Consider the following 22796-nt stretch of genomic DNA (forward strand, 5'->3'; position numbering starts at 1 on the left):
TTGCTTCAACAGTGCCTGACCGAGCAGACCCTGGAGTATCCTTTTTTCCATCCTCCCACCACCCTCCAACCTCTTTTCCAGTCGCAGCCTTTGGAACCCCCTTCTCAGCCATCCTCCGCCTCTGGGACCAGCCTACCCCGTATTTTGAGGTTAGCTCCTCATTGCCGATCAACCATGGCTTCCCAGATTCACCAGAACTATTCCACCGAGGTGAGTCCTGACAACTGCCGGGTCAACACGCATCTGCGGCCTCCACACCTACCTCTCCCTGGGCTGTGTTTCTCCGCGAAGATGCAGCTTGCGGTGGTGGGGCAGCGGGAGGAAGTGGTGGGGCAGCGAGTGGCGGTGGAGGGCCACTTCTTCACGAGCGGGCTGAGGAGCAGCAGGACGGCTGAGCAGCTCTGGAAAGACGAAGACGCAGAACCAGCGCGGAGCAGAGCCCTCTTCCAGGACGCACAGAAGTCACCCCAGCTCGTGGGACCGAACCCTTCATGCCGCGGAAGCCGTCGTGGCTCTGGAGAAGAGCCGGCAGCAGGCCCTTCTGGAGCTGCACGCGCTGGGCTCTGCCCGCGCACACGCCAGCTCGGACTTCCTGGAGAGCCGCTTCCGGGAGGAGGAAGCGAAACTCTCAAGGAGATGGCGACCGCCTGACGACCAGCGAGGCTGCCGCCTGGACGAGTGTCTCCTCAGTGTCTCTTGGAAAGGCTCATCTTCAAGCACCCCGAGGAGCCTCCGCAGCCCAGCAGCCTTTGAGGGGCCCTCTGGCATCCCCCTGGTGCCAGCGCTTCTGCCCGAGCCTCTCCTGCAGCCGCTTTTTCTGACCAGCCTGGAGCCCACTCCCAGACCAGGGGCCAAATGGAAACAAAGCTTTTTGCATCGGCTGTGGAAACACACACACACACACACACACACTCTGCAGTTAGGAGGTTTTCGCCTCTTATTTTGTTACTGAACACTCAGAGCTGCAGCACCTTGAGTAACCCAGGGCTTATAGCAGTGGCAGGAGGGCCTGGGAGAGACCGTAGTTTCCTGGGAAAGTTCAAGGCCTCTGCCACAGCAGCACGCAGTGCCTGTTGCCTGGAAACTGGTGGCAATGGCCATGCTTTCATGGGTACTCAGTGACATTAGCAGTCGAAATTTGTGTATTGAGATGCTTAAAAGACACATAGAAGGTGGGGAGGGGAAGGACAATTCCGCAGATGCCACACTGTGGCCGCCCATGCTTCTGCATGACCAGATGTGATACACATCTTGTGATCTCCCCAACAGACGTGTGGTTCTGCAATACCGGAAAGAGCCAGAAGCAAAGAAATACAGGTTACAAGTCCATCATTGTGATGGACTTTTACCAAAAGCATCAAAATCTTGGGTAAAGGCAAAAGACAAACCTACTGCATTTATAAATGACCTAATCAGTGGCAGGAAACCGGTATTTTCAATGATGGGATAAAGATCTCAAAAGGGTGACAACATGGGATGAAATAAACAAAATGAAATTTATGAGGATAAATGTAAAACTTTGCATTCAGAGTCAGGAAATCAGGTGACCAAATTCAGATGAAGGAATGTAAGATTATGAGAAGAAGGTCAGGAGACATTATATTATAAGCCCACGTGATTTATAATAAAGCTAATGCAATCTTATATTGTATTAATAAAAGTGTAACGTCCAGATGAAAGATGGGAACAGTTTTTCAGGACTCGGCACTGGATATAGTATGGTGCTCAGTTAAATTAAATTCTGTCAGCATTTATCCATCTACTTTGTGCAAGTCATTCTGCTAGATGTGGCATTTTGAGAGTGTACAGTGACAAAATGGAATGACTCCAAAATACTACAATGAGGAATGTAAAGGGTCTGAAAGCTATAACATAACAGGAATTGTTGAAGGAAAAAAGAGGTGTTTAGCCTGAAAAGGGATGATTTGATGAGGAAATGAAGGACAATTTTTTCAAATATTTGAATTTCTATTCTTTGAAAGATCGAATAAACTTACTTTTTGAGACTCCAGAGAATAAACCCAAGGCCAATGAGTGAATGTTATAAAGTTAAATTTTCATACAATATAAAGGGACCATTTACTATTAAGACTAATGAAAAAGTCAAATTGGCCCTCTCACAAAGTACTGAGGCTTATATTCCCAGAGTTATGTAAGCAGAGGTAGAGTGGTCATGTTGTAAAAGGATTTCTGTTTAAGGTACCCTCTGTGTGTCTCTCTCTCCAAACTCTGTCAAACCATGAAGACTTCTATTAATTTACCACTTCCCTAGCAGTAAGATGATCTTCATAGAATCCCCGTGCTTTGTCATCCAAAGGGGCATAGATGAGAAACAATCCATATGAGAATTTTCCCACATTTACAAGAGCATTTAACTTGCTCACATGATGTTTTCTTATGTGAACAGTAAGCTCAGGAACAGCCACGGTTGTGTTTGAGTATATGTGTGTGTGAGCTTGCCTTTGCTCGCGTATTTGTAATTCTGTATAGATGGATGGTGCGTTGATAGAGACAGATAGAGGAGCAAGTGGCAGGAGGTGGGGAGAGTGAGAAAGAGAGACAGAGACAAAGAGAGGAGAGGAGAGGAGAGGAGAGGAGAGGAGAGGAGAGGAGAGGAGAAGGGAAGAGAAGAGGAGAGAGCATATGTAGCCAAGAGGGTAAAAATTGCCATTTAAATCTGCAAAACTAGAGTGCTCATCTCCTAGGAGAATGGAATAATTTCCCCCATGTGTGTTTTTTAAAAAAACTACTTCCTAAATATAAAAAGTGAAGCATTCAGGCACCATCAGCCAGAGAAGTTGAACAAATAAAACTGAATTATTTAGCAGAATATTTAAGAAGTTTAAAATTCAAGGGCAGGGACATGACAAAGAGTCCAGGGAAGAAAAAGGAGAGGAAACTGCTCAGTGAGGACACTGGATATCATGGCCCCCTGTGAGCAAAGCTGGTGGAGTGAACCAGGGATAGGGATGTCTGAGAGGTCATTGGAGCAGTGATGAAATAATTATTCTGTAGTTGCTCCCAAAACACCAGTACAGGTCAGCTGTTCATGCAATCATGCGAGGAAAGGCCTTTCAGGGGGTGAAACAAGGTAGGTGGTATTGTAGGACAGTCCTAGGCATGATGGTTACAGAAGGCCCAAGAGTTGAGAATGTGGCAGACACAGAAAAGTAGAGTAAGAGAAGACAATAGTAAATTTAGATCCCACAAAGATCCCCGAAGTATTGAGATGGAAACAGAGTTTCTCACAGGGTTTCCTGGTCTCATGATGGGAGTTAAGAGTAGTTTTATTTAAATCCTAATGGTCAGGATCATTCCACAAACTAGAGGATTTGGAACACACCAACAAATGGCAATTGTGTTTAATAGTGAGGAAAAAAAACCCAAGAGGTACCACTATCTGTAAGCGGCCTGATGAGTCTATCCGGTTTCCCTAAGCTGAGCAAGCAAGGAAATAAGAAAGAAAACAAAATAATCAGCATCCACCTTGAAATAGTTTGCAGGCCTACATTTATTGTTAATGCATTGTTCATAAGAACTACAAGTAAATAAAAGAAATCCAATAAACGCCATTCATATTTTTGAGAACTTTGTTTTGTTGGGTAGTAGAGTTACATGAAATACATGAAAATTGGTGTAGGCACTATGGAAAACAGCATGAAAGTTTCTCAAAAAATTAAAAATGAACGACCATATGATCCAGCAAGTCTACTTCTGACTACTTATCTGAAGGAAATGAAAGTACTAATTCAAAAAGATATCTGCACTTCCATATTCATTGCAGCATTATTTACAATAGCCCAGACATGGAAGCAACCTAAGTGTTCATTGATAGATGAATGGATAAAGAAAATGTCTGTGTGCTTATGTATATACGTATGTGTGTGTATATGTAAATATATGCATATATGTATGTATATACACATATATACATATATACATATACATACAATGGAATATCATTCAGGATTTTTTTTTTAAAAGGAAATCTTTTCATTCGTAACGACATGAATGGAGCTTGAGGGCATTATGCTAAGTGAAATAAGTTAGACAGAGAAAGACAAATACCCTATGATCTCACCTATATGTGGGAATCTTAAAACAAACAACAATAAAAAAATGAGATCACAGATACAGAGAACACATTGATGGTTGTCAGAGATGAGGTCGGGGGTGGGCAAAATGGGTAAAGGGGGTCAAAAGGCACAAATTTCTATTTATAAAATAAATGTCATGGGACGCAATGTATAACATGGTGACTATAGTTAATAATATTGTTTTTGAAAGTTGCTAAGAGAGCAAATCTTTAAAGTTCTCATTAAGAACTTTAAGATTTAAGAACTTTAAGAAGAAAATTTTAACTATGCGAGGTTATAGATGCTAACTAGACTTATTGTGGTGGTCATTTCACAACATATATAAATACGGAATTATTATGTCATACATAAAACTAATATAATGTTGTATGTCAACTATTTCTCAATAAAAGAAGTAAATAAAATTTGAAAATTAAAAAAACAAATAAGTAAATAAATAAATGGGTTATCTTAGAGATAACTCTATTTTTTCCCAATAGCTGACAGTATGAGCGAATACTAAAAGTTATTTTGACTGCCCCTATTTCCTGGCTATATCTATTCCTATTTCCTCCTATTGATCTGACCCACAACATCTTATGAAACTTGATTGGTCTCATGATGCTCACTAGACCACGGGAATAGATAACAGGATGACCTTTTCCTGTGTTAGAGAAGGGTATTCTGACAGACTTTTTAAAGCCAAAACCTCCTCTCACATTGCAACATTTGGCCATCCTCCTCAAAGTCTGGATCTCTCTTACTCATAACCCCTACATACCATGATAAGCAATAGGCATATTGTAGGGACAAAGCTTACATCATAAATATGACCTTCACTGAGTAGTTGGAGATGTGTGTTTTTGTGAGCTCATTCATAGGCTATTGTGATAAATAGCAGATGATTCATCCCCAAAAGTCAACCAGCAGCTAATGTAGGACCAGATACACAGAAATTATTTAAGTAAGTTTGATGAAAATAGATTTCTGTACAGCATCCCCTCAAAATTACGATTTGTAGATTTGAGTTAGGGTCTGACATTTTGATTTGTTTTACTTTCTTTCAAGTTTCCAGGTTATTTTGATCTGCAGACCAACTCAAAGATGATTCATTTACAGCATCCACCAAAATCCCGAAAAGCCTTCTGAGGATCCAGGATCTCCTGAAGTCTTTGAACCAATGGTATTCCTTGGAATTTCTCACAAGATCAAAACCAAAATTAAATTACCTACATATAGTCCAGGAGGAAAATTAAAGCCGAACATTTTGAGACAAAAGGGAGCACGTTATCACTGCTGACTCTGCTTAATAGATTAAAAAATGTCATGTGTCAAAGGGCTCCACAAAAGCCTAATTTAGAAGGAAAAAGGAGAGACATAATAGACAAGAGAAGCATGAATAGAACCCAATTCCTTAAAAGGGGACTCAGTCCAATTCCAACCAAATTTCCCATTTTAAGTCTTCCTCAACAATATATTCGAAAACATTTTACAAAATGCAACATGCTCTTCCACAAAGCCCATTTACCTCATAAGAAGAACTAAGGATGTGAGAGATGGTTTCATCCTTAAGGTCGTCTGAGGAAGATGTAGCCTGAGAAATTTTTTTTTTATAAAGATTTTTATTTATTTATTCGACAGAGATAGAGACAGCCAGCGAGAGAGGGAACACAAGCAGGGGGAGTGGGAGACGAAGAAGCAGGCTCATAGCGGAGGAGCCTGATGTGGGGCTCGATCCCAGAACGCTGAGATCACGCCCTGAGCCGAAGGCAGACACTTAACTGCTGTGCCACCCAGGCGCCCCAGCCTGAGAAATTTTTAATTTAATATTCTACAAATAGGTAAACAGAATAACTTCTGACTATGCAACATGGACTTTGGGACTTCACATTGATTGTTTTTTCCTTCCTTCCTTCCTTCCTTCCTTCCTTCCTTCCTTCCTTCCTTCCTTCCTTCCCTCCCCCCCTCCCCTCTTCCTTCCTTCCTTCCTTCCTTCCTTCCTTCCTTCCTTCCTTCCTCATTCTCTCCTCCCTCTCATTCTTCAACTACAAAAATAATGCATACTTAAAGAGTCAAACAACGAAGAAGTATGTATATTGAAAAAGGAAGAATTTCTCCATCTGCCCACCTCATCTTCCCTTGGAGGTAATCATGTAATATTTAGAGTCTACTTGGAACTTTCTGCATTATCTTAATCTGAGCTGCCTTAACAAAATACCATAGACCAGGTGCCTTGAACAATAGATATTTATTTCTCACAGTTCTGGAGGCTGGGAAGTCTGAGATCAGGGTGCCAGCATGGCTGGGTTTTGGTGAGAGCTCTTNNCCTGTTTTGCAGATGGCTGCCTTCTCACTTTTCCTCACATGGCGGGGAGAATGAGCTCTGGTCTCTTCCTCTTCTCATAAGGACATTAATCCCACTGTGACAACCCTCCGAACATCATCTAAATGTAATTACCTCCCAAAGGCCCCAGCTTCAAATACTATCACATTGGAGAGTAGGGCTTTAACATATGAATTTCGGGGAGATATATTCAGTGGATAACACACACCTTCTATTTGTTTACACATTTAAATAAGTATATATATTTTTTATTAAAAAAATAGGAGTATGTTGTACATACTCTTCCAAAGTAAGTTTAAAAAAAAAACCTTAAATATAGATCATGGACACCTTTCCATGTCAGTTCTTGTAGATCTATGTCACTTTGTTAAATAGCTATGCGATATTCCATAGTTTAGCATTTCCAAAATAAAGCCATTTGCCTATTGACTGACATTTAGATCGCTTTCAATTTTTGTCCATCACAAATAATCTTGCAACTAACATATTTGACCTTATGAGTATGTGACAGTATTTTACAAAATAGAATAGAGTCCTATAGGAGGAATGAGGAGGTGGTGGGCAGTCCTAGAACACTGCCAAGTGGTCCTCAGAGAGCTACCCCATTTTCATTCTCACCCACAAACCCTTCTGTTCACATCCTTGTATCAACAATCTTTTACATTTAAAACATATATCCCATTATGTGATATAATTAATGTAAATACGCAATAAATAATATATTTATGATAAAAAACTGAAATTAAGATTCAACCCATAATGCATCATGCTTGTCAATATGTTGCTTTATCATTAACCGCAATGGTCCTGAGTTGAATGACTTTCTGTGCATGTGAGTTCTTATTAGAGTAGCCCATGACACCACACTAACTACTAAAAACTGTAACTCTCAAAATTCTGGGGCATGTTTGGTAGAATGAGAAAGTCAAGGAGAGCTGGAGGTTGCCAGTTGGGTCCCTGCATTTCAGGACCAGCAGCAGAGAACACAAAAACATGAGTACCTTCACATATTCCTCACATCTCACAGCCAGGGGAGGCAACATACTAGATTTATTCTGAAGGCAAAAAATGTCACTTGGTGAATAAAATTGAGAAAAAAATATTAGCACGAAGGGATTTCTGCTGCCATCACAATGAAATACTGGCACACAGACCATTTTAAGATGACTTATCACCCACAACAATGAAATGAACATACAGACAGAAGACCCAGTAACTGCTTCTATATACCTGTGCCTTTTTTAGCTCCTTGCTAAAAATCCTTAGCCCAAATTATTCCTTTTTTAAAGTTTTTATTTAAATTCCAGTTAGTCAACATACAGTGCAATATTAATTTCAAATGTAGTGATCTAGCACTTCCATACAACACCCTGTGCTCATCACAAATGCACTGCTTAATCCCCATCACCTATTTAACCCATCTCCCCCATCCACCTCCCCTTTGGTAACCGTTAGTTTGTTCTCTATAAAAAGAAGAAGAAGAAGGAGAAGAAGGAGAAGGAGAAGAAGGAGAAAAAATAATAATAATTTGGGGCTTAATAAAATAAAAGTAAAGAAAATCATAAAAAAAATCCTTAGCCCAGACCTGCAAATCACTGGAATTGCTACAAAAATTGCCAAAATAACCTCTGAGAAGCAGATGGTTACGAAGGCTTCTGTCCAGATGCCAGAACCCCATATGCTTGCCAATCTGTGTTTCCAGCATGCACCATTATACTTAAAATTATATTTTTCCTTTTCCTGCCATGTTCACTCTACCATAATTAACAAGGCTCTAATACTTTTCCAGAAAACCAGAAACATCACAGCCTGTTCACCTTCCTTTTATAAAGAGTAAGGTGAAAAGCAAGTGTCAGATGCCCCCAAGCCTTCAATATAATCTGCAGCTCAACTATTCGGGGCTCATTTTAGTGGTCCTCAGGAAGACTTTTTATAGTTTTTTATTTCAACTGTACCATTGTCTCCCCAGGGCCGTCCAAGCACCTCAGTACCGAGAGGGCCACTCTCTGATTCTTTTCCAAGTCGACTAGCAAACAAACACATAGAAAATCCCAATAGTTTCTGTAAAGAAACGAGTCACAGGTTTTTTGTTGTTTTTTCCAGAAATATGAAAAGTGGGGAAAGAAGCAGATTCTTCAGGACAACAGTAGAATTTCTTGAGCCAGAGATACCAATGAATACACTCCATACACCATGACGCCAAAACCTTTGGCACCATCCCTGAAGTTGAACTTCTAGATATCAAAAACAGAGCACTTTGATCAGTACCTGAGGTTGCATGCCACAGGGACAACTGAAATATCTGCCAAACCCAAGTTGACCCTTTGGAGAGTTCAGACACGCCATTGTTCAAAGGTCAGGCTTTCCAATGATCAGTTTTTCTATCGACTTGTTTACTTGTTCCCGGACTAGACTGCCCACCCCCTCCAGGGTCTGGCACGAATGAGTGTGGAAAATGTCCAAAATTCCACAAGTTGTCTATTTCTGTAATAGTCAATTTGGCATATTTACATGGTGTTCCAGTGTAGGGCTTTGGAGCTACCAATCATTACAAAGAGCCTTCTCTCACATTTTCTATTTTCCCACTAATCTGTGTACCATACCTGTGATACTAGGAAGGAAATCCTTAACCATTTAACTTTTTAACAAAAAAGAAACTTAAATTTCTTTCAGTGAATGTTTTGGAGTTGTAGCATAGTGTGCTGATTTTATTAGTAAACCTTAAATAATGTTGGAGGGTTTTGTTTCCTGTAGGGAGGCATGATGTTTCAGAAAAACTTAGATTACATTGCAATGTGTAAATTTGAATCAGCAATTTTAAAATGAGCATTATGACACTTTAATTACATTTTAATGATTAAACCTTGGAAGTGATGCTGATTTAAGTAAAAATAACTTTTGAAGGTGTTTTCCTTGCCTTCAGCTATCTGGATACCTGACAGGAGAAAAATAGAAAAAGAGAAAGTAAAAAGAAAATGGTGATCTAACCATGAAAAAAGTAGGTTTGGGGTTCTGCTTATTTATTTGAATTAGGGCTGATAACCATGATGGGAAGATCTAGTTACAAAAAGCAACATTTGGACATGTTTCAGCATGCAGGACACTATGTTTGCATTTGCTTTATGAAAAGCCAACATTAAGGATAAAAAATTAATGACAAAGACAGCAACACATAATTTCTGTACATTTATATCTTACCTCCCACTGTCACATGATCTTATGTTTAGTTCTTCTTGGGCCACTAAAAAAAGAAGGAAAAAGATAAGTTTGGAAAGAGTTTCCTCATCAGAAAATTGTAACTAAAATTCAGGGAGATTACATGCAAACACTGAAATCCTAGAACATTTTTTTCTCAGCATTTCTTCTTCCCAAGGAGAGAGGTGGAAACTGCAGAAATATTAAGGATAAAAAATGTTTACCTTTGAAAGCTAACAATAATGTGTTACAGGTAAAGCCTTCTGACAACACTGCATTTAGGGGCCCCGGGGTGGCTCAGTCAGTTAAGCATCGACTCTTGATTTCCATTCAGGTCATGACCTTAGGATCCTGAGATCGAGCCCTGGGACAAGCCCCACATGGGGCTCCACGCTCAGCGAGGAGTCTGGTTGAGAGTCTCTCTCTCCCTCTCTCTCTCTGCCCCTCCCCCCCTCAACTCGCACTTGCACTCACGTGTGTGCGCGTTCTCTCTCTCTCAAATAAAAAAATCTTTTTAAAAAACTGCATTAAACATATTGGCTTTCTATAAAAACTAACAAAGAGCTAAAATAAGTCCAAGCATGAATGATCTAAAACAAATTGGAATGGATGAATATTATGCTTCTGTTGGAGACTGGTGTTCTATTTATGAAAATTTTTTCATTGATTTTGCTATGGACTTTCCAGTGAGGTTTGTAAACTTTGTGCATAAATTTAAGGCTACAACTACTCTAAAATTTTGCATTTTACAAAGCACACTGCCCATACTTCTGGCTCTTTGTATATCCTATTTCTTCTGTGGAGAATTTCACTCTTTATAATCCCTGCCAGACAGAAGATTGACCAACAATGACATTTCTTGTTCAGATGGAATGGAAGAGAATCCAGATAGTGACATAGGTATAAGATGATTTTTTTAATATTATAAAGATGGTAATTCAAATCAGTAGGTTAATTATTTAGTCCATAACTAGTATTTTAAAATTTGTTAATTACTTGGAAAATTAATAAACATAGACCCCTGCCTCATGCCTTAATCAAAACTAAAATCCAGAGGTTCAATGGTATAAATGGAAAACAAAACTACATTATAACAATATTAGAATATTGTTTAGGAAAATAAATTTTATAATAAGCATGCACAATGAGGAAATTCATGGAAAAAAGCAAATAACTAATAAACATCAAAGAAGATGACAAGCTCAATGATAATCAGATAAATGTACATTGAGATATCTAATCTATACTAATCAGTTATTATAATATCTTATTAATAAATGAGGAAGTAAAAAAAGTCATTCTCAAATGTTGCCTGTGAAATTCTAAATTGGCCTAAGGACTTAAAGGGCAATTAGACAATAACTTAAAATTCTGAATATGCATACATATCAACCCAGAAATATTAGTTTTGAGGAATCTATCTTATAAAAATACTCCTACATATGTATAAAGGCGCCCATACACACATACACACATTCATTATAATATCATTTGTTGTGGTAATCAATTGAAGACAATAAAAGTCCACCAACAGGAGGTTGGTTAAATCAATTAGAATTCAAACATACAACAAAAAAATGGAACCACTATTAAAATGAATGAAGTATATCTGTATCTACCAAGTTCGAAAAATGTCCAAGATACACTTTTAAGCCAAAGAGAATGTTTCAGAACAATATACACTAAATCTTTATATATGCAAACACAAAATGTACGGTTTGAATGTTTTACAGGTACATTTATAGCTGTTGTAATTACACACATTTGCTTCGACCTGCTCATATGCCATGTGCTTTTTGAACCTTTCTTGATCCCTCTATGAATATGAGCTCCACCTCTTAATTTAATTCCATACCTTATACATACACCTATAATTCCACTACCATCACACCCTGTAGTTTCTGATCAAATAAAGATCAAAAAGTTTTTCAGCAGATATAGGGTGCTGAACTTTCAGAAATGTATTCTAATTTGACACACCCCAAATATCGAAACCATGTTGGAAATAAAAAAATCAGAGGCAGTCTTCCAACACATACTTGGATTCTCAAATGTTTGCCTAAACAGGCTCCCGATGATACAAGATGTAGAGATAATACACCATGGCACGCCCATGGTCCTGGCTCTCTCCACCCCACCGAGAGCAGACAGACTTCTGGGAGAGACTGGGGGAAATCTCCTCTGCTAGGAAGCCTCCCCTTGTAATGGTCCCTGATTTTTAAATGTCTAATCAAGTGTGGGCATGTGGGAGTCAGAGAAGGAGAAAGAGTGTGAACCCTTTGCACACTCCAGCAGCCCTCAGCAGGGAACGGCGGGCAGTTCAAACAGATGTTCCACAGCTATTCCTCGAACATCTGCTCCCATCAACTCAGTTGCCAGGCAAGGTTTTACTTACATTAGGATTGTGCTGGTGGCAAGAAGTTTGAAGGTCTGCTTGGGTTGAGGAGGACTGACCAGAAAGGGTGTAGTATGAGGGAAAGGAAGGCAAACACATAGAGTCAATTCAAAGGAACTATTCACATACACCTGCTTGTATATTTTTTAAAATAGCACCAGTCTCAGATTTTAGAACATCTCAATGCTGAAACGTCTCTGTAAAAGGACAGAATTAAAGCCATTGATGGGTCACTCAGCTCTACCTAAGATTTTCCTCCAACTTCCAACCTGTTTCTAACCATCATCTCCAACTTTAAGTTCAAAATCACTAAGATATTTAGAAGTTTAACAGAATGAAAACCAATCCAGCATAAAGTTGTATTTTGATAGATATTATACATTTATAAAAATATGTATATTTTAGACATATGTGATTCATTTTTGTTGGTATATGAAACTCAGTGTGAAAAAATAATGGCAGACAGCATCTTACAGTGACTTTATAAAGTGTTAAGGTCATTTTTTTTTCTGATAAATTACACAGAAAAAAAAAAATTCAAGCCGAAGTACAAACTAGAATAAGGCAAAGAAATCTTTTCTTAAAATCTCAGAGGCATCTTCTAATGTGGTTCTCGAAATGTGACCCCAGATAGCAGCATCAACATCACCTGGGAACTTGTTAGAAATGCTGACAGTGGGGCCCAACAATATGGGTTTAATAAGCCCTCTAGGTGATTCTGATGCTCACTCAAGTTTGAGAACCCCTGTACTCATGGTTATGGTTTTTTAGGCTCTGATAAGATCAGCTTGGGATAAATCGACTACTTGTGTTTGTCTGAGTTGACTTACTGGGCTTACTCAGTATCTAAGAGGGAAGCACGTGGTCATTATACACACACATATACATATATTTTTAAATGAGCAAGTATTTGAATCTGAACCATGATGACAGTGGAATATGCAATCTAACATTTTTTTCTGATTTATAAATGCTTAAATTTGAAGTCTTATAAAACTATGACAATTGAATGCATTGATTTATATCTAACAAATTATTTCTATTGAAAAAATATGTGGTAAGTGGGCTTATACCAGTATATTCCAATAGCCACATCTAAACAAAAAACAATATCTGTTCTCAGTATAAAAGAAAGCTATTTGTGATATGTCTCTTCCTTGACTTTAATTCTACTTCTACAACTCTTTCTTGATCTCATAGTAAATTGATGATTTTCCTGATACCCTCAAATTATTAACAGCCTTTTGTGGAGTACACATTTAATTTATCACATTAAAACCCAGAACCTTCCTATTACAAGTATGTTAGGGAAATAAGTCTTCTTCCTCCTGTACAGCTTAGTGTGAGTTTTTCAAGTCTCTAAATGTTCTAAACCTTGGATGAATTTTATATAAAACCACGGTATAAAGGCAATGCTCATATTTCTTTCTCAAGTAGTTCAAAGGTTAATCAATAAGATGAAAGGTATAAAAATATACATGTAAATTATTAGTATTTGCCATTGAGTCTAACTAAATTTGAAATCACAAATACCCCAGGCAATATAGCAATCTTGATTATGAAAGAAATATTGTATTCTATTAACTCCAAGTACTTTAATAGAAACACTAATTATATTGTAACTTAATTGAAACGGTCAGAAGTTCAGATGATTATATAGAGAAGCAAATAAAAGTAATAAATTAACAAACATTTTTATATAATTACTAGAGTGTTCAGGACACAAAGTAATTTTATTCATATTTCTGAATTGTCTTAAATCCCTACATTAATATTCCTAAGATGAAGGCTAAGTAATTGGACATTCCCATAGCTCTGTTTTAACTTGCTGTTCATTATGTCTCTTCAGTTTAGTCTTTTAACATAATATATATAAAATAAGCCATAAATATTACAAGCTATGGGTTAAATTCCCATTTGGTTTCTGTTCATATTATGTGCCTTTAAAGATTCAATTAATCACAATTTTCATATTCAAAATAAAATAACTCAGCAATTACAATTAAAAATTTCTTTCAGCTGGGGTGCCTGGGTGGCTCAGTCAGTTAAGCATCCGACTCCTGATTTCGGCTCAGGTCATGATCTCAGGGTTGTGAGATCGAGCCCTGCATCGGGCTTTATGCTGGGTATACAACCTGCTTAAAATTCTCTTTCTCCCTCTCCTTCTGCCCCTCCCCATTCTTTCTCTCTCTCCCTCTCTTTAAAAAAAAAAAAAATCAGTTAATATCTCTATTTGAAATCTCAAACCAAAGGTAATATTTCTCTTTAGGGAAACATGACACATTAAAACGTTTTGCATGAGGTGGATTACATAAAAACTTGAATTCCTCAAGCCCTAAATGGGGGGGGGGGGAGATCCACTACCATATGAATATACATCTTAATTTTGAGGGAGGGGGTGATAAATAACTTCAAAATATTATTTAATGTCTTTCTTATGAGCTTTCGTATGCCTCTGCCTCTTTTTCATTCAGCGATGCCAGTGCTGGGAATTGGGGGCAGTAAAAAGGAAAAGCTGCCTTTGCAGTTTGTTTCTACTCTTGGCTCCACTTGCCCTGAGCCTGACATAAGTTGCAGTTGTCACCAGCAGCTCAGGTAACAGAAACCCCAGCCTGTTCTGAGACCTTGCCAAGAGCAGCAATTGTCTAGGACCAGTGGGTGCAGGAGCACGCCTGGCACCTCCATGGGAGCATTCTGAGCCGAAAGACAAACCTCTGTTAATGGCGCATACTAATGATCTTTACATTTTAATTAGAAATGCTTGAGTTAAGATCACTCGCTGAAAACTTAATGAGCAAAAGAAGGTTTACCTCTTGTTCCTCTGCTTTTCAACTGCAAGAAAAAGCAATAAGCTGACCTGAATCAGGTCAGAGCAAATATCAAGGAAACTCATTAGAAATCTGTGATTTAGTCCAAGCTGGAAATACCAGATATTTCCACTTCAAAGCCAGGAAAACATAAGGTTAGCAAAGGGAATAGTCCAGAGAGGTCTCTGATTCCATTCACTCACATGCGCATACATTTTTGACTTTGCCATATCCAGTCCTTTCAATATGCAAAAACCAAAAGCCACATGCTTAAATGAACGTCTAAAGCCTCCATCCAGTTTGAATATTTTCCTAAGCAATTTGAAGGTTTTTGTTTGCTTTGTCTAAAAGCACCAAGTTTATACTAAATAAACTCAGGTTTATTTCTTGGCTATTCTAATAACATTAAAAAGTAGACTTAATACTTTGAAAATTATTTTTGGACAATTTCCTTTCAACTGAAGACTAATGTATTCCTTTTGAAAACGGAGACAAGATATAGGCAGTTTTAAAAGACGATTTTATTGGGGAAGAAAGTTCTATGTGGCTCTGCTCTCCCACCGCCAGTGACTTCTAAAGGACCATCATCTCCACGGAAGCTATGGAACACTTGGTTATAAGTTCCCAAATGTGGAGAAGAAAGTATCAGCTCTAGGCTCTGTACCAGGAAATGGCCTTGAGGCTCTCCACCCATAGAAATAAATGCATGGTGAGCTGCATCTCTTAACCATTCCACATCCGTACAATTTTAACTCAGATGTTGCCTCAACTTTCATTCCTCAAATATGTGGAGGAGGGTTTCCTGAAGTGCGATTTCCAGACATCTCGGGGTCAGTCAAGAGGTCTTCAGATAACATGAAAGCTTTAGAAGAAGAAGCAATGGAACAATTATGTTATGTTATATAAATAACAATTATGTTAACAATTTCATAAACTTGTGAAACAATTTGATTTTTACAGAAATCTTGTTACATGTATAATAATCACCACCTTCTGAGAAGTTGTTGTAGGCACCATAAGTGTGTCGATCAATTCTTCTTGCCTATTCTTCAGTTAACAGAATGCATTTTTGTCTCTGCTGATGAATTATTCCACTATTTGTGGTATATTTTTTATAATTGTGAATTTAATATTTTCTATTGTAAGTATCATGCTGAGTTAATGCCCCTATTTGAAAATTTGGATCAATGACTCAAAAAGGGTTCAATGATGCATGAAAGTAATGATGACAGTAATAATAATTTCTGTATCTCAGAAGGGCATTTAAATAAAAAGAAAATGGAACTCCACTGCAAATATAGATTGAGTGTGTATGTATTCGAATATGTGAATCTGCTTTTGTGATGATTTTCCATAAAGAGTTGAAAAGAGAAGTGAATATCTGAAAATGGATATTTTGAGGGGACAACAAACTTATTGGATTCCAGTCCAATTCTATTTTCCATTTTGAAACTTTTTTTTCCAATGACATAAACCCATAGAAGCTTCATTTCTAAAGATAGCAAAGTGCTTTCTTATGAAAACAACTTGAGTTAACACAATACAAATATTTAATCATGCTTTTCAATATAAAGTTAATTTTGTCGTCTGTCCAAAAAGGGACTAAAACTAGAGCGGCATCTTTCACAGTGGCCTTTCCCATAAGGCTAGATCTTTTCGCTCTAATAATGGTTTCAGTCTCTTAAACCATTAATAGTCTTAAACACTTGCTCATTAAATTCATGGTTTTCTATTTTAGACTATTGTGTCACTTACATATGATGACATTTGCCTCTGCCTTTCCGATAGTTCTCATTTCTACTTCTTTTTGTTTTTTTTTTTAAATCAAATTTATTGTTTGGTCTTAGTCTTTGAGCACAGTGTTGAAGAGGGATAGTAATAGCATCTTCATCATATTCCTCACTAAGAATGCTTCAAAAGTTACACCACTTTCTGTGATGCTTGCTGTAGATAGCCCATGGATACCCATTAGCACATTAAGAAACTTCCCTCTTTCAGGTGTGCCTAGGTGGCTCAGTCGGTTAAGCATCTGCCTTCCATTGAGGTCATGATCTCCAGGTCCTGGGATCAACCCCCATGTCCAGGTCTCTGTGGGGAGTCTGCCTCTCCCTCTGCCTCTCCCTCTCCCCCCTCACCCCCTGTTTGTGTGCTCTCTCTCTCAAATAAATAAATAAAATATTTTAAAAAAAGAAACTTCTCTTCTGTCCCAGGTGAACAGTGTTTAATGTTAATTGGTGTTAGATTCTATAAAATGTTTTTGAAGGGCATCAACTGAAATAATTATATAATTCGCCCCCTTAATCTGTTTCTATAGAGAATTCCATTCGATTTCCTGATGAAAAATCTGAATTCCTGTTATAATCCCTACTTACTCATACCGTCAATATTCTGCTGCAATTTCTTTGCTAATACCTTATTTGAATTTTTGCATCTATATTTATAATTAGAATACTACTAGAAGTTTGCCTTTTTGTGCATTAAAATCATACTGTTTTGGTATTACTCTAAAGCTAGCTCTGGAAGATTAATTAGATAGCTTTCCACCTTTTTTAATCATCTGGAAGAATTTCTAAAACATGACAATTAGCTCTTCCTTTAAAATTTTTATAAAACTTACAGTAAACCATTTGGCATTAGGTTTTCCTTTGAGAGAAATTTCTGACTACACTTTCAATTTCTTCTACAGTTATTGATGGTTTTAGATTTCTACTTCTTTTTGAGTCACTGCTATTAATTTACATTTTCTTAGAAAAATAATAGCATATAACACCCCGTGCTCCATGCAATACATGTCCTCCTTAATACCCATCACTGGGCTGTTGTACGTAAACAATGAATCATGGAACACTACATCAAAAACTAATGATGTACTGTATGGTGACTAACATAACATAATAAATAAATATATAAATACATAAATAAATAAAAAGTGTATTTAACTGCTAAAAAAAGAAAAATAATAGCAATTTTATTGGTGCAAATCTGTAAATAGTATTTTGTTCAAACTTGTTCATCTCCACAGCTCCAGTTAATAGCCCTTTATCTTACATTCTATTACTATTTTAGTATTCATGTTATTTCCCCTCTTGACCAAACTTAGCAAATGATTTATCAGTTTTGCCATCTATTGCTTTTATTGATCGATAAGATTTTTATTCTATGTACACTTCAAATTTTATGTGTATTAATTCCTTATTATTTATTTACTTATTCGTCTAATATATAACAATTGGGACATAATTTCAGTTTGTCCCTTTGATAATGCTGTTCACTTTGATCACTTGATTGGCGTGGGATCCGCCATGCTTCTCTAAAGTCAAACTGCTTGGTAACTGTTTCGTGAGAAGGTACTTTGAAACCGTTTGAATACCCTGTTTCTGATCAAGCTTTTTGTCTATTCATTCATTTAGTTGTATCATCATGGATTTGTGGTTTCCTGTTTTATCAATGGGCTATAATCTAATTATTTTGATACTCGAATTAAACTTGGTTTGGCCAGTGGGAACCCCTCCGAGAAAGCTTTTGAGTTCTTTTGTTTGTCCTAAGATGACAGGCTTATCCAACTTTCCCTGTCTGGGGCCTGAAACGGGCATTTCTCAGAGTCCTGGATCCTTTTTGTGGAGAATGGTTGCTCCAGAGTACTCTCAGCAGACAGACCTAGGGAATGTATGTGTGTATATTCCCTTAGCGCATTCATAAACACACATATATATCAATGTTCAGTGTGTTTCTAAATACATAACTGTATTTATTTTTATAGTTATCCATCTTCCTCGATCTATATTGAGAGTCATAAATTCACATCAGTAGTGTCAAATCCAATCTACAGGGTCCGTTCTAGTCTTCTCTCTCGCTATTTTGTAATGCATTTTCCAACCATGGGAAACGGACTCCCATTATCTTTAGTATATGTGTTTATTTAATCAACTCCTCTCTATATAGCCAATATTCCATCTCTGCCACCACCCATTTCCTTTCCAGAGACTCAAAGCCAGCTTGGATATTCTCCTCACCCCAACTGGGTCCTTGCTTTGCATGCCAGCCAGCCACTCCACATCCTACACACACACACCCTCCCCCCCGCCACACACACACCCTCAACTTGCTTGGATTCTGCTACCTTACAGAAGGCCACCCAACCACATGGATTTCTTCAGGTTCTGACTAACCATGGGGGGCCACCCTTAATATGTAGAAGCCCTTCTTACCCTGCGAGACCTCTGACTGCCATCCCACTCTGGGCCACCATGGCTCCCCATTTCCAATGACATCGACACTTTTACCAACCTCATCTGAATTATTAAGGAAGGAAAGGGAAACAGGAAGAGGAAAAAAAAACCAGCATTCTATCCTACATTGATCTTTCACAAATATTATTAAAAACTCGAGAAAACTTTTTACAAGGATAAGTATTTGTTCATATAGCTCACTCAAAAAACATTTATTGAACACCTGTTGTGTGCTGAGCTGAGGTAATATGAAAGAAGTATGAAAAGGTTCTCGTCATGTAGCTACTTGAAATTAGATTGGAAACTGAATAAGGAACGGAATAATAAAGGTTCATTATATTTTCTATAACAACAGAAATACAAAAAGGAAAATATATAACTATTAGATTCTCAAATTGTCATAATACCTAGTTTGCTTTGAGGTAACCTTTTCACACCTGATGTCTATGCCCTTTCTTTCAACTGCACTGAGGCTCACTTAGCACTGAGCTTTTTATTAATGCTCCAAAACGGATGGTGGTAAGTTTCACTCTGTTAAATTACTGGAGCAGACACTATTATTATTTTGGTAGTACTGTCATCAGAACTAAAGCATAATAAAGTCACCGTACAATGCAAAAAATAATAATAATAATAATGACTTAAAAATAAAAGAAGGAAAGAAATATATTGCAGAGTAAGTATTAAAATGTGCTTGCTGTAAGTTGGTCTGACTCAGAAATGCAATTTATATTTTAATCATTTCCATGAAGGTCTACATTTAGAAGTATAAAGCAAAAAGCATAGCTCCCTGTTCTGGCTGAGAATACGGAGGTTGTGATTGTGGACCCATGCAGTACTCTACAGGAGTGTTAAAAAACAGAACAGGCATCCATGGGAGAGATCCATGGGGAGAGGAAAAGGCAAGGAGCCAAAGGAGACAAAGGAAGAGAACAGTCTGCTGGGCGGCCCTGAAGGAGTGGAGGGGAAAAGGAAGTAGCTGCTGCCAATTGCTACTGCCATCACAACTATCGTCATTTTTGACGGTTCAAAGAGAATTGATATCATTCATGTCTTAGTCGACATGGATTTTTTAAAAAGTGATTACAGTGACTGAGAGTATAACGTCATAGCTGAAGGCCAAATACTGACTAATGTCCACAGCAAGAAATGACAACTGCTATTTTTTTAACTGCTATTTATTTATTTGCGAGAGAGAGGGGGAGAGTGAGCACAAGTAGGGGTGGGGGAGAGCAGAGAGAGGGAGAAGCAGACTCCCCAGCTGAGCAGGGAGCCTGATGCAGGGCTTAATCTGGGACTCCAGCATCGTGACCAGAGCCGAAGGCAGATGCTTAACCGATGGAGCCATCCAGGCGCCCTAATGACAACTGTTATTAAAATCATTAATTGTCCTCAGATATTGCTTTTGTCAAGATAAGTGTGCATAAATGACTATGGAAGCAATTATTCATGCTTTTCAATTTTACGAGTATGTTCAAACTTCACTCTCTTGCTTTCTACAGAAGTGACTGAGACTGAGTACTTTCTTTTTCTTCTTCTTTTTTTTTTTTTCTTTGAGAGGGGTTAAGGGCAGAAGGAGAGGGAGAGACAGATTTCCCACTGAGCACAGAGCCCAGCTTGGGGCTCGCTCTCATGACCCTGAAGTCATGAGCTGAGCCGAAATCAAGAGTCGGATGCTTAACCGACTGAACCACCCAGGTGCCCCAAGACTCAGTACTTTTAAGTAATGTCACTTATGATCAAAGCACAGCCTCAATTCAGGTACAAAATATTTCCCCCCATGGTCAAAGAGAAAATAAAAGCTGATTTCTAAATGCTCTGGTTGGCCTTCCTTCCTGCAACAAAAGCTTGCACATGGTCTTCACTTAACTGCAAATGTGGTCAGTCTTACATTCGTTAAATGAGATCTTTGTAAATGCTGCCTACACTCTGCCCCTTTCTCTAAAACCCCTCCTAGTAGTCAACCTCTAGGACTCTGACCCATTTACCTAAATTGTTCAGTTAGGTAGATACTGAGCCAGGCTGGATTAATGAGATCCTCCCTCCTGTGAGGTTAGAGTTAGGACTCAGGGACTCTAATCACTTACCTGACGACACTGAATTTTTAAGAACATCTAAATGTAGGGACCGAGGAGAATGCCACATGTTGGTATTTGTAGTTTTTGCATGAAGATGCAGAGAAAAGTGACCTAAAAGTGACGAGAGGGTGAAGCAGACAGGCACGGAGAAACAGGACCTCTGTTTCTCATGTCTCAGTTCTGGCTCTACCGTCAGTCCTTCCAGTGGGGGAAATTGCACCAGTTCTTTGTAAATACCCCCCACCTTCATCCTGCCTTGTGTTTAACCTGGCTAGAGCTAGACTGTTGAGGAAACCTTTTGCTCCATGTATGTGTCAGTGGTTTACGTGTCTTCCCTCTCACTTGGTGACCTCTTGTTCTTACTGGTAGTATGTCCACAGAACACCACTGAGACTTTTTTATAGACCTTCAGGTGGCTACCAAAGGATTCCTGAGCACCTGATCACAGACTCATTGCTCAAGCCCTCCTTTCCACCCAAATCTAATACCATCGTCCTAGAGTAGGTGACCCAAGCAGCAGCACCCAAGACTGGGAAGTTCCATCATCAGCTCAGAGTATCTCTGCTCGAGGTACTTACTAGAGCTCTCAATGTTTGTTTCCCACACAGGTCCTGAAAAGTCCAACTGATTTTATTAATGCTATGGAATATGCTAGTTAATTATGTTAATCATCTGATTGATTATGCTAATTACCTAGTCCCTCAAAGAAAAGCCTTGACAAACAGTGGTTTAATGATATCAGAGACACTGTGCACCGAGTTGCCTGAGAATGTACAAGAGATTGCCTAAATGAAGCTATGCTTTCTAGCTTTCTTTTTCCTCAACCCACTATTATTAATCAGCTCTTATTGTTTCATTTTGCTTTTCATGCTTCTTTGCTGTTTTTCAGTTTCGTTTTTATTGTTTTATTATTGTTTGTGTTGTTCAGTTTTATTTTAACTATACTTTTTTATGGTGAATGTCCTCAAATTACTCTTGAGTAAAATAGTAAAAACATAGTAGTGAAGTAAACCATGAGAGGAGAATACTATTTTCAGGTGCATCCATTTCACCGATGAATCAGCCAGAGATGTGGAGGCACCGTGAGATGAAGCATCATGCAGACAAGAAGCTACTGGACTCTCTCCTACACGATTAAATGATACCACGTGCTTCCATGTGCTTGGCCCTCTTTCAGGATCTTTTATCCATGTGAACAATTAGTGAGCATTTACTCTTTATGCAGGAAACAGAAGTGAAGAAGAAAAATTCCTTGCACTTGAGGAATAGTTGGTGAAAAAGATAGACATGAAGTCAGCTAACAAGAGTATAAGAAAGAAGGAAATGAGCTCTAGGAACATAAGCACATTTGCTTGATAAGATAGAGGACAAGTAGCTGTGTCATGGAGGGGACAAATGAGGGAATGGTATGTAAATTTGGCTAAAAAGGAAGACTATGTTGAGGAAAACCATAAGGACAACAAGATATCCCAGACCAAAGGGACAATCTGAGCAAAAAGGGACAGATGTCTAAAGCTTCATCCTCTGTTGGAGAAAGAGTGAAAAGCCAATCAGGAAAAGATTTTTTTAGAATTTGTTAGAAGCGTGACCTACTTGGAAAGCTATGTTATGGTGTTTAGACTGAAGGTATATCAGATAATGCACCCTTCACTCAGAAGGCTAAGCTTTTGTC

At 38.3% G+C, this 22796-nt stretch overlaps 1 long non-coding RNA gene across 2 annotated transcripts in view; it reads right to left on the reverse strand.

Moving 5' to 3' along the window:
* Positions 1 to 22796, reverse strand: part of LOC121104270 — a 255092-nt gene that overhangs the window by 131095 nt on the left and 101201 nt on the right. For both annotated transcript variants that reach the window (XR_005836554.1, XR_005836553.1), the window contains exon 3: positions 9619 to 9661. This is a non-coding gene — a long non-coding RNA (uncharacterized LOC121104270). The remainder of the gene's footprint in view (positions 1 to 9618; positions 9662 to 22796) is intronic.

Source organism: Ursus maritimus, unplaced genomic scaffold (genome assembly GCF_017311325.1).
Source record: "Ursus maritimus isolate PB19 unplaced genomic scaffold, ASM1731132v1 scaffold_20, whole genome shotgun sequence".
NCBI lineage: Eukaryota > Metazoa > Chordata > Mammalia > Carnivora > Ursidae > Ursus > Ursus maritimus.